We start from the raw sequence: 11376 nt of genomic DNA, 5'->3' as shown, positions 1-11376 counted from the left end.
CCATCTCAAAAAGAAAAAAGAAAGAAACAGAAAAAGAGAAAATAATATGCTTAGTACTAAGAATCATAACAGAGTCACTTTAGAAAGCTTACTGTGTCCGTACCAAATGCCACACATACAGATGCAGTTGACTCTTTTTTCTTCTTCTTCTCTCTATTTTTTGTTTTGTTTTGTTTTTGAGACAAGGTCTTGTTCTGTTACCCAGGCTGGAGTGCAGTGGCACAGTCTCAGCTCACTGCAACTTCCATCTCCCAGGCTCAAGCGATCCCCCCACCTCAGCATCCTGAGTAGCTGGGACTACAGGCATGAGCCACCATGCCCAGCTAATTTTTTGATTTTTTTGTAGAGATGGGATCTCACTATTTTCCCAGGCTGGTCTCAAACTCTTGGGCTCCAGCGATCCACCCACCTTGGCCTCCCAAAATGTCAGGATTACACGCGTGAGCTACCAAAAAAGCAAGAGTATCGCCTAAGCTCAGGAGTTCAAGACCAGCCTGGGCAACATAGTGAGACGTCATCTCCATTATTTAAAAAAAAAAAAAAAAATGTAGAATGCCTGGAACAGCACCTGGCAGAAAGTATTTTCCCTGTAAGCATAGCTATTATAATAATAGTGATATTTTGTGTGTGTGTGTGATAGGATCTTGTTCTGTTGTCTAGGCTGGAGTACAGTGGTGCAATCAATAGCTCACTGCAGTCTCAAACGCCAACACTCCCACTGCAGTCTCCTGAGTAGCTGGGACTACAGGCACACACCACCACATCCAGCTAATTTTTAAATTTGTTCTTTGTAGAGAAGGGGTCTTGCTATGATGTCCAGGCTGGTCTTGAACTTCTGGCCTCCAAGGGATCCTCCTACCTCTGCCTCATGAGTCACTGTGCCTGGCCTAATAATGATTGTTAATACCCCCACTCAACAGATGAGGAAACTGTTCCTCAGGCCTCAGTCCCTTAGGGAACTTGCCCCGACCGGCAGGCTTGTGGGTAGTGAGGCCCCGCAGGCCTGGGGTGGGTGGAGTTAGGGCCTCCCCAGGTCGGGTGTGTGCGTGTGTGCCTCTGCGTGTGTAAGCACATTGGTGATTCCATTGTCCTCCTGAATGACTCTTACGACCAAGTCTCTTACGATTTGGTGATTCTCTGCGCAAACACTCAGACCCCATCCCACCCCTGTGGGTCACCCAGCTGCTCCCCACAAGCCGCAGCCTCCCCGTCACACCCACACGTGCTTCCTCCTCAACCGCCGGGGCCTCCCCACAGGCTCTCCTTCCCAAACTTTCTCCTTCCTGCCCCACGTGGACGCCTGCGGCTGGGTGGTCTCAGGCTGTAGCCACCCTGTCCCTGACTCAGGCCCCATGCCCCCTCACTGACCCCTATGTGCCCGGCCTAACCCCCGCAGCCAGACGGCCACTCGGGGGTGTTGCGGGGGGTCACAGCAGGCCACGTGCCCAGGGTGGCTGAATTCCGCCTGTGATTCAGTCGGCTTGTCTAGGCTGCCGGGGGTGCCCTGGCCGGGTGATGTCAGCGGCCAGGTATGTGGCTGGGGTTTCTCCCGGGGTGACTCAGGCTCCTGAACTACCCTCTCCCTCCTGCAGACACTCTGGGCTGCTGTCCAGGGCAGGCAGCCGGCTGGCTGCCTGACACTCCCTTCCCTGGCCCCCTCCACGCCCTCTTCAGCACAGAGCTGTGGGAACAGCAGGGCTGGGGGACTGGCACAAGAGGGATCCTAGAGGCCAGGGCCCCAGCCCAGCCTTCCCCTAAGACCAGGACTCACAAGTGGTTGTAGGATGACATTCATTCATTCATTCAATCAGCCATTCAAATATTTAATCAGCACACCTACACACACACACACACACACCCCCCCCCCCCGCAGTCACACACTCTAGGTGCTGGGGACAGAGCAGGAAACAAGACAGACAAAAATAAAAATTTCCTCAAATGGCTAGACGTGGTGGCTCGCTCCTGTAAACCCAGCGCTTTGGGAAGCCAAGACAGGAGGATTACTTGAGCCCAGAAGTTTGAGACCAGCCTGGGCAACATAGTGAGACCCCATCTCTACAAAAAAATAAACCTGTAGCCCCAGCGCTCAGGAGGCTGAGGCAAGACGATTGCTTAAGTCCAGGAGGTCAAGGCTGCCATGGGTTGTCATCACGCCACTGCACTCCAGCCTGGGTGACAGAGCCAGAGCCAGACCCTATCTAAAAAAAAAAGAAAATTAGCTGGGCGTAGTGGCAGGCGCCTGTTATCCCAGCCACTCGGGAGGCTGAGGCAGGAGAATCGCTTGAACCCGAGAGGCGGAGGTTGCAGTGACCCCAGATTGCGCCACTGCACTCCAGCCAGAGAAAGAGAGTGAGACTCTGTCTCAAAAAAAAAAAAAAAGAAAGAAAGAAAATTCCTCACAAAGCCCTTATTAGTATCTGCACCTAGTGCATTATTATTATTATTATTGTTGTTGTTGTTTTTGACACAAAGTCTCACTCTGTTGCCCAGCCTGGAGTGCAGTGGCATGATCTCGGCTCACTGCAACCTACATCTCCCAGGTTCAAGCTATTCTCCTGCCTCAACCTCCCGAGTAGCTGGAATTACAGGCACGCACCACCACACGTGGCTAATTTTTTTTTTTTTTTTTTTGTATTTTTAGTAGAGACAGCGTTTTGGCATGTTGGCCAGGCTGGTCTCGAACTCCAGACCTCAGGTGATCCACCCTTCTGGGCCTCCCAAAGTGCTGGGATTACCGGCTGAGCCACTGTGCCTGGCCTATTGTTATTGCTAGTATTGCCCCCCTCCAAATTCCACTAGCCTGTGAAACTCAGGCTGGTTTCTTTTCCTCCAGGCAGCTCTCCAAACAGCTCATGTCTTTCTTTTTTTTTTTTGAGAGGGAGTCTTACTCTGTCACCAGACTGGAGTACAGTGGCGTAATCTCGGTTCACTGCAACCTCCACCTCCCGAGTTCAAGTAATTCTCCTGCCTCTGCCTCCTGAGTATCTGGGAATACAGGCACACGCCACCATGCCCAGCTAATTTTTGTACTTTTAGTAGAGATGGGATTTCACCAGGTTGACCAGGATGATCTTGATCTCTTGACCTTGCGATCCACCTGCCTCGGCCTCCCAAAGTGCTGGGATTACAGGCGTAAGCCATGAGGCCCAGCAAAACAGCTCATTTCTTATAGTCCCCAGCCCCAAAATAGTCCTAGGAGGAAGTCCTTTCTGGAGTCTGACCCTCAGTCTGTCTGCTTCAAATGTGCTCTTTCATCCCTCTTTGACTTCCCACTTTTCCAGTCCCATGGAGTGATCTGAACCTCAATTCCATCCCATCCCAACTTCACCCCTCATTTATCTTTCCTGAAACCAGACTACGGCTGGGCCTTGTAGCCACTGGAGTGTTCCAGATGCAGCTTCATTCAGTCCCAACTGGCCCTGGAGAAGGTCTGGAACATGCCCATGGTATAGGAGGGAAAGTGAGACTCAGGGCATCTGGGTCCCCAGTAACACAGGACTACAGAGCTAAAGCCTGCATCTGCAACCCAGATTCTAGACACACACACGCGTATCCAAGGACACACACAGAGGAAGTAATAATACCGACAACAATCAAAACTGGTATTTTGTAAATGTTTGTTTTCTGCCAGGCATTTTCTAAATGCTTTCCATATGAACTCATTTACTTCCCCACAACAGTCCCATAAACTGGGTCTATTATTCTCCCCATTTAACAGATGAGGAAACCGAGTGCACAGAGGTCCTAATGCTAGTATGAGGAAGGCCACACAGTTCGGCCGAGCGCGGTAGCTCTCGCCTGTAATCCCAGCACTTTGGGAGGCCGAGGCAGGCAGATCACTTGAGGTTAGGAGTTTGAGATCAGCCTGGCCAACATGGTGAAACCTTGTGTCTGCTAAAAATACACAAAAATTAGCCGGGTGTGGTGCAGGCACCTGTAATCCCAGCTACTCAGGAGACTGAGGCAGGAGAATCCAGAAGGCAGAGGTTGCAGTGAGACAGAATCACACCACTGCACTCCAGCCTGGGTGACAGAGTGAGACTCCATCTCAAAAAAAAAAAAAAAAAAAAGACAACAGAGTTCAAATCCATAGTTTTCGGGGTTTTTTAAATTTTTGTTTTTGTTTTTTGTTTTTCTTTTGAGACAGGGTCTCACTCTGTCACACAGGCTGGAGTACAGTGGTGTAATCACAGCTCACTGCAGCCTTGACCTCCTGGTCTCTGATGATCCTCCCACCGCAGCCTGCCAAGTAGCTGGGACTACAGGTATGCACCACCATGCCCAGCTAATTTTTGTTTTGTTTTTATTGTTGTTGTTGCTGTTGTTTGAGATGGAGTTTCACTCTTGTTGACCAGGCTGGAGTACAATGACGCGATCTTGGATCACTGCAACATCCACCTCCCGGGTTTAAGCAATTCTTTTGCTTCAGCCTTCCGAGTGACTGGGATTACAGGCACCCACCACCATGCCTGGCTATTTTTTTGTATTTTTAGTAGAGATGGGGTTTCACCATGTTGGCCAGGCTGGTCTCAAACTCCTTTCCTCAGATGATCCACCCTCCTTGGCCTCCCAAATTGCTGGGATTACAGGCATGAACCACTGCGCCTGGCCTAATTTTTGTATTATTTGTAGAGACAGGGTCTCACCATGTTGCCCAGGCTGGTCTTGAACTCCAGGTCTCAAGTGATCCTCCTGCCTTAGCCTCCCAAAGTGCTGGGATTGCAGGTGTGAGCCAGTGCACCTGGCCTCCTAGTCCACACGGCCCTGATATGTGCCATGAGGCTCTGATGTGTGCCATGCACTGTGGGGGGTGCCAAAAATTAGAGCTACATAGCGAGACATGGCTACAGAGACCCTCCTGTGCTGTGGCCCACGCAGCTGCTAGACACACACAGAAGACCCAGTACCACAAAATCACTTGCAGGGTTACATGGATGTGTGTGTTTGACACGGACACAAGAGTCATTGATTCATTTACCCAACAAGGAATTACTGATCACCTTCTTTGTGCAGGGTGGTGCTGGGGACCTGGTAGTGACCACAACAGCCCTGGGTCCTGCCCTCACAGGGCACACAGTCCGGTGGGGGAGATGGAAAGTAAACAAAGGAACAAATATATAATTAGACATTGCAATGAATGCTGTGGAGGGAGCTCTGAGAAATTGTCTGTACGCAAACGCAGGTACCTGCATGGTTACACACAGAGATCCAGAAACACACATGGCTAGGCACAGTGGCTCACGCCTGTAATCCCAGCACGGTGGTGGGAGGCTGAGGTGGGAGGATCACTTGGGGCCAGGAATTAGAGACCAGCCTGGGCAACACAGTAAGATCCAGTCTCTACAAAAAAATTAGAAAATTAGCCTAGTGTAGTGGGCTTGCCTGTATCCCCACTAGTCAGGAGGCTGAGGCGGGGGGATCGCTTGAGCCCAGGAGTTTAAAAGCAGCCTGGGCAACATAGTCAGACCCTATCTCTAAAAAACAAATGAAAAAACCAGAAACACACACACACACAGAACTAGAAATGCACGGCTAGAGGCAAAACCGTGCACATCCAAGGGTACTTACACAAGTATTGTTTCACACAGATGACCACATGCAAGACTCACAACTACACACACATGCACATCTACACAGTCAGCAGGGCTACACACTCCCATACACCCAGATACACAAGTGCAAACCGCAGAAACCACTCGCTGAGTCCTGCAGTTTTGCTCTCACACAGGAAATACCAGGTGTGCACATTGTCACCGGCTGTTCCTCACCTATAGTCACATCCATTCACACTGTCACACACTCAATTTCTTCTCTCTGCTCAGAGATTCGCCCCAGCCCTGGTCACATGAAGCTACTGGATAGGGGGGTGTTGGGAGTGTGTGTCGGGGATGAGTTGTTAGAACCTCCCAGCTGTGGACAGCTTCCCGGACACAGGATGGAAGGACCGCGGGCTGCCTGTCTCTTCAAAGAGGCTCAGGAAACACAGGCAAGAGAACTCCAGGGGAGCGGGGAAAGGAACGGGAGGGAGCTCTGGGGCTGTGGCTTGAGTGTGAACAGGTTGTCTCCCCTTGGCTATCTCCCCCGGTGGAGACCCCAACCGCAACAGTGCACCCGGAAATCCGGCAGTCCAAGGCAGAAAGGGCAGGCCAGCGGAGTGTGTGCTTGTCCCTATTTTGGTTGTGATGGTTTAGGGGGGGATATGAGACAGCCACAGCGCGGGAGGCGCTGGACAGACGGACATGCCGGGGAGGAGGGGGCGCAGACGGACAGATACCCGAGCGGAGGCGGTCCCGGGGCAGACAGGAGGAGCGGGCGACAACAGACGGCGGCTGTCTAAAGGGAAACCGGTAATTTGGGAACCCGGTTCTCCCCCGCTTCCATCACCGCAATCCCCTCCACCCCCCGCCCCGGGCTCCCGGCGGGCCGGTCTGTCCGCCCGGGCCGGTCCTGGCTGCGCCCTGTGCGGCCGCGCCACCCAGCCCGGGACAAACAGCCCTCGCGTTGCTAGGAGACGGCGTTCCACAGTCCGTCGCGTCACCGCGTCTGCGCGGGCGTGGGGGGGGGCGCACGGAGACGGCGGCCGCGTCGTTTGTTGACGTTGCCCGGCAACTGGCGCGGCGCTGCCGGGCAACGCCGGCCGACTGTTCATTCTCTCTCTCTCTCTCTTTTTTTTTTTTTTTTGAGACGGAGTCTCGCGTTCTCTCTGTGGCCCAGGCTGGAGTGCAATGGCGCGATCTCGGCTCACTGAAACCTCTGCCTCCCAGGCTCAAGCGATTCTCCTGCCTCAGCCTCCACGGTAGTTGAGATTACAGGTGCGCACCATCACGCCCGGCTAATTTTTGTATTTTTAGTACAGACGGGATTTCGCCATGTTGGTCAGTCTGGTCTCGAACTCCTGACCTCAGGTGATCCACCCGCCTAGGCCTCCCAAAGTGTTGGGATTACAGGCGTGAGCCACTGTGCCCGGCCTCGACTGTTCGTTCTCTTAAAGGAGCAGGAGCATTTTACAGGTGCCGACTTCGGCCGGCCGCGCGGCGGAACTGAGGCGTTACAGGGAAAGAAGAGGGTTCCTTCCCTGGCGAATGGAGGTTTAGGGAATTGGAGGCTGGGTTAGCCTTCCTGAGGAAGAGAAAAGATATAAGGCGAGAGCTCTGGGTATTTCAACTAGTGTTTGGAGATGTTAGTGCAATATTGATTGCACGTGTACACAGGCATGTTGTGGACCTGTATGCATGGGAGTAAGTGATAGAGATACAGGGCTAGCAAGACCTGGGTTTAGTTACCCACTCCGGAACCTTGACCTGTGACTTCCTCTGAGCCTCCTTCCTTCCTGAAATGGAGGTGATAACATCACCTACCCCTAGAATTGTGACCATGAAATCCGGTAAAGCACTTAGTACATAGTAAGTGCTCCGTATAAAATAGGTTTAATTATGTTATTTAATAACTGGATTCTGTCGCTAACTCACTGGACTTTTTTTGTTTTGTTTGAGATAGAGTTTTAATCTTTTTGCCCAGGAGTGCAATGGCATGATCTTGGCTCACTGCAACCTCTGCCTCCCATGTTCAAGCGATTCTCCTACCTCAGCCTCCTGAGTAGCTGGGATTACAGGCACCTGCCACGATGCCGGGCTAATTTTGTATTTTTAGTAGTGCCAGGGCTTCACCATGTTGGCCAGGCTGGTCTTGAACTCCTGACTTCCAGTAATCCACTCGCCTCGGCCTCCCAAAGTGCTGAAATTACAGGCATGACCCACTGTGCCTGGCCATTTTGTTGGTTTTTTTGAGACAAGATCTCATTCTGTTGCCCAGTGGTATGATCACAGCTCACTGCAGCCTCACTTCCTGGGTTCAAGCAATCCTCCCACCTCAGCCTACCAAGTAGCTGGGACTATAGGCACTGGCTAATTTTTAAATTTTTAATGTGTATTATTTTTTGTTTTTAGAGACAGGGCTCTCACTATATTGCCCAGGCTGGTCTCGAACTCCTCCTGGACTCACGCAATCTTCCTGCCTCGGCCTCCCAAAGTGCTGGGGTTGCAGGCATGAGTCACAGCATCCAGCTCCTTACTGGGTTTTGGAATACATAAGATGGTGTTTATAAAGTACTTACTGCAGCCCAGTGCACTCAATACACAGCAGTCGTTGTATTACTAGAGATGTTTTTATTATTGTTTCTTGCACTCTGTAAAGGAGCACGTGATGAGGCACTAGCAGATGTGGTTAGAATCCTTATTGTGCCGAATCCTGGCTGTGTGACCCCAAGCAAGTGCCTTGCCCTCTCTGACCCTCTGCTTCCTCTTCAGTGAAATGCGTGATCCCTTATCCTTCACAATCACTTCCGGGTAAAGGTCCTGGGCGAGGGGTCCCCTCTCACTGGGCATGTCAGGTCAGTGCCCCGTGTCTGCCGCATGACTCACGGGGCTACGTTATGTAAAGCTCCTTGATTTTGCACAGAGGGCAGGTTATATAAACGTATTTAATGTGCATCCTACATATCAAGCCTGGGGAGGAGACCTGGCTTGGTAAGGCTGAGATTGCTAAACCGTGGCACTGGCTGTTTCTAGGAAGTAGGGCCTATTAAAGCATGGGCCAAGGAGACAGTATTGTCTCCTTGAAAAGAAAATACATCCCTCCTGGGGTGGGGGGTCTCTCTAGGCCCCCAAATAGCTTTTTGTCTTTCTCAGTCTCTGATCCTTAATGTGTGTTTATCTCTCTCTGCATTTTTTTAAATTAATAAAACTTTTTTTTTTATAAAGGTGGGGTCTTACTATGTTGTCCAGGCTGGTCTCAAACTCCTGGGCTCAAGAGATCCTCCCACCTCAGCCTCTCAAAGTGCTGGGATTACCAGCGTGAGCAACTGCGCCCGGCCTCTCTCTGCCTTTTTTCTGAACCCTATCTCTCTGATCTCTCTGTCTCTGTCTCATCATCTCTATGTATCTCTGTCACTTTCTGCTTTTATTCCCGTGAGTCCCTTTCTGGGTCTCTGTCTCTGCTTGTGATTTTCCTTTATTACTTAACTTTCCATCAACTTCTTTCCAAACATTCTTAGGAGAATCTGAGTAGCACCAAGCCCCTCGCAGCTGACTGCTGTGTGATGTTGGGGTGAGCCCTCCGTTCTCTGGGCCTCGGCTCTTCCCTGTCTGTAAAATCAGATGCAGTAACTAGTACAAGCAGGCAGGGGTCCCAATCACTGGGGAGCATTTTAAAGGTGGGTTTCTCCAGTTCCACACCCACAAGCTGTGGGTCAGAATCTCAGAGATAGACGACCAGGCGCGATGGCTCACGCCTGTAATCCCAACACTTTGGGAGGCCGAGGTGGGATCACCTGAGGTTAGGAGTTCGAGACCAGCCTGGCCAGCATGGCGAAACTCTGTCTCTACTAAAAACACAAAAATTAGCCGGGCTTGGTGGCGCACACCTGTAGTCCCAGCTACTTGGGAGGCTGAGGCAGGAGAATCGCTTAAACCTGGGAGGCAGAGGTTGCAGTGAGTCGAGATTGTGCCACCGCACTCCAGCCTGGGTGACAGAGCAAGACACTGTCTCAAAAAAAAAAAAAAAGAATCTCAGAGAAAGAGGCCCAGAGGATTATGCTATGTGAGTTATTCCCCCGGTGATTCTGAGCAACCAGCCAGAATTGCCAACCTGGGGCTGGACACGCCTGTCCAGAGGCCAGGTTCTCATGGTACATAATAGGTGAGGTCCTATGGAAACACACAGCCAGGGACAAGAGTCATTCTGTGGCAGTTAGAGGATCCTGAGTGTGGAGGCATGAGAGAGACAGAGCTGGGTCAGAGTGAGACAAAGGTCAGAGATAGAGACAAGAAAAGAAAACAGAGAGATACAGAGACATAAAGAGATAGAGGCCAGGCACAGTGGTTCACACCTGTAATCCTATCACTTTGGGAGGTGGAGGCAGGTGAACCACCTGAGGTCAGGAGTTCAAGACGAGCCTGACCAACATGGCGAAACCCTGTTTCTACTAAAAATACAAAATTAGCTGGGCGTGGTGGCATGTGCCTGTAGTTCCAGCTACTCAGGAGACTGAGGCAGGAGAATCACTTGAACCTGAAAGGCAGAGGTTGCAGTGAGCCTAGATCACGCCACTGTACTCCAGCCTGGATGACAAGAGCGAATCTCCGTCTCAAAAAAAAAAAAAGATAGAGGCAAATCTGTGTTTTCTGCACACTGCCTGAAAATGCGTTCCCAGAGCAGAAGACCACATCTCTGTGTGTATGTGTGACTGTGTTTCACATGTTGCTGCACGTAGCATTGGGGTGTGCCAGGCCTAGGCTGTGATTGGGCGTGGGAGCCAGATGCTGGGCTGGGAGGTTCTGGGTGGACCCTCTGTACCTGTGCCAACCTGCCTCTAAGCAAGTGTCCTGGGCCAGCATTCTCCCCATCTGGCTCCTACTTTCTTTTCTTTTCTTTTTCTTTTTTTTTTTTTTAGACGGAGTCTCACCCTGTCACCCAGGCTGGAGTGCAATGGCACGTTCTTGGCTCGCTGCAACCTCCACTTCCCGGGTTCAAACGATTCTCCTGCCTCAGCCTCCTGAGTGGCTGAGATTACAAGCGCCTGCCACCGCACCCAGCTGATTTCTGTATTTTTAGTAGAGACAGGGTTTTGCCATGTTGGCCAGGCTGGTCTCGAATTCCTGACCTCATGATCTGCCCGCCCTGGCCTCCCAAAGTTCTGGGATTACAGTTGTGAGCCACCTCTTCCGACCCAGCCCCTACTTTCTACACCAGCTCCGTGTGACTGATGAGGACATGGCTCCGGGAGTCCTGGGGCCCACATGGATGAGTACAGGTTTAGATGTAGCTCTAGGCGCTGAGAGTGTTATGTTCGGGTGTGTGGGTTTGGGAATAGCCATCCCAATAGAGGGGTACCATCTTTGGAGCTAGACTGAGCCGTGAGACCTTGGGCAAGTTAAGTGACCTCTTTGGGCCTCAGTTTGCACATCTGTAAAATAGGGATGATAACTTTTATGGGAATGTGGTGAGTACCACCTAACATAATGGTAAGTGCTGCCATCTACTGATGGCTTACTATGAATGTGCTTGTCAGAAGATTTTGCGTCTCTTAAGTTAAAGGCCTCCAGAATGGATCCCTGCTACCTCCTAGTCCAAGTCACCATTGGACTCAACTGGATCATGACAGTGACTGGTCTCCCTGACTCCACACTTGTCCTCCAAAGTCTACTCCCCACCTACAGCCAGAAGGACCCTGTTAAAATAAAAACCAAGCCAGACACCATGGTTCACGCCTGTAATTCCAGCACTTTGGGAGGCTGAGGTGGGCGAATCACCTGCGGTCAGGAGTTCAAGACCAGCCTGGCCAACGCTGGGTTGAGTGAAACCCCATCTCTATAAAAA

The sequence above is a fragment of the Mandrillus leucophaeus genome, unplaced genomic scaffold (assembly GCF_000951045.1).
Source record: "Mandrillus leucophaeus isolate KB7577 unplaced genomic scaffold, Mleu.le_1.0 Scaffold151, whole genome shotgun sequence".
Classification (NCBI taxonomy): domain Eukaryota; kingdom Metazoa; phylum Chordata; class Mammalia; order Primates; family Cercopithecidae; genus Mandrillus; species Mandrillus leucophaeus.
This window is presented reverse-complemented; position numbering follows the sequence as displayed.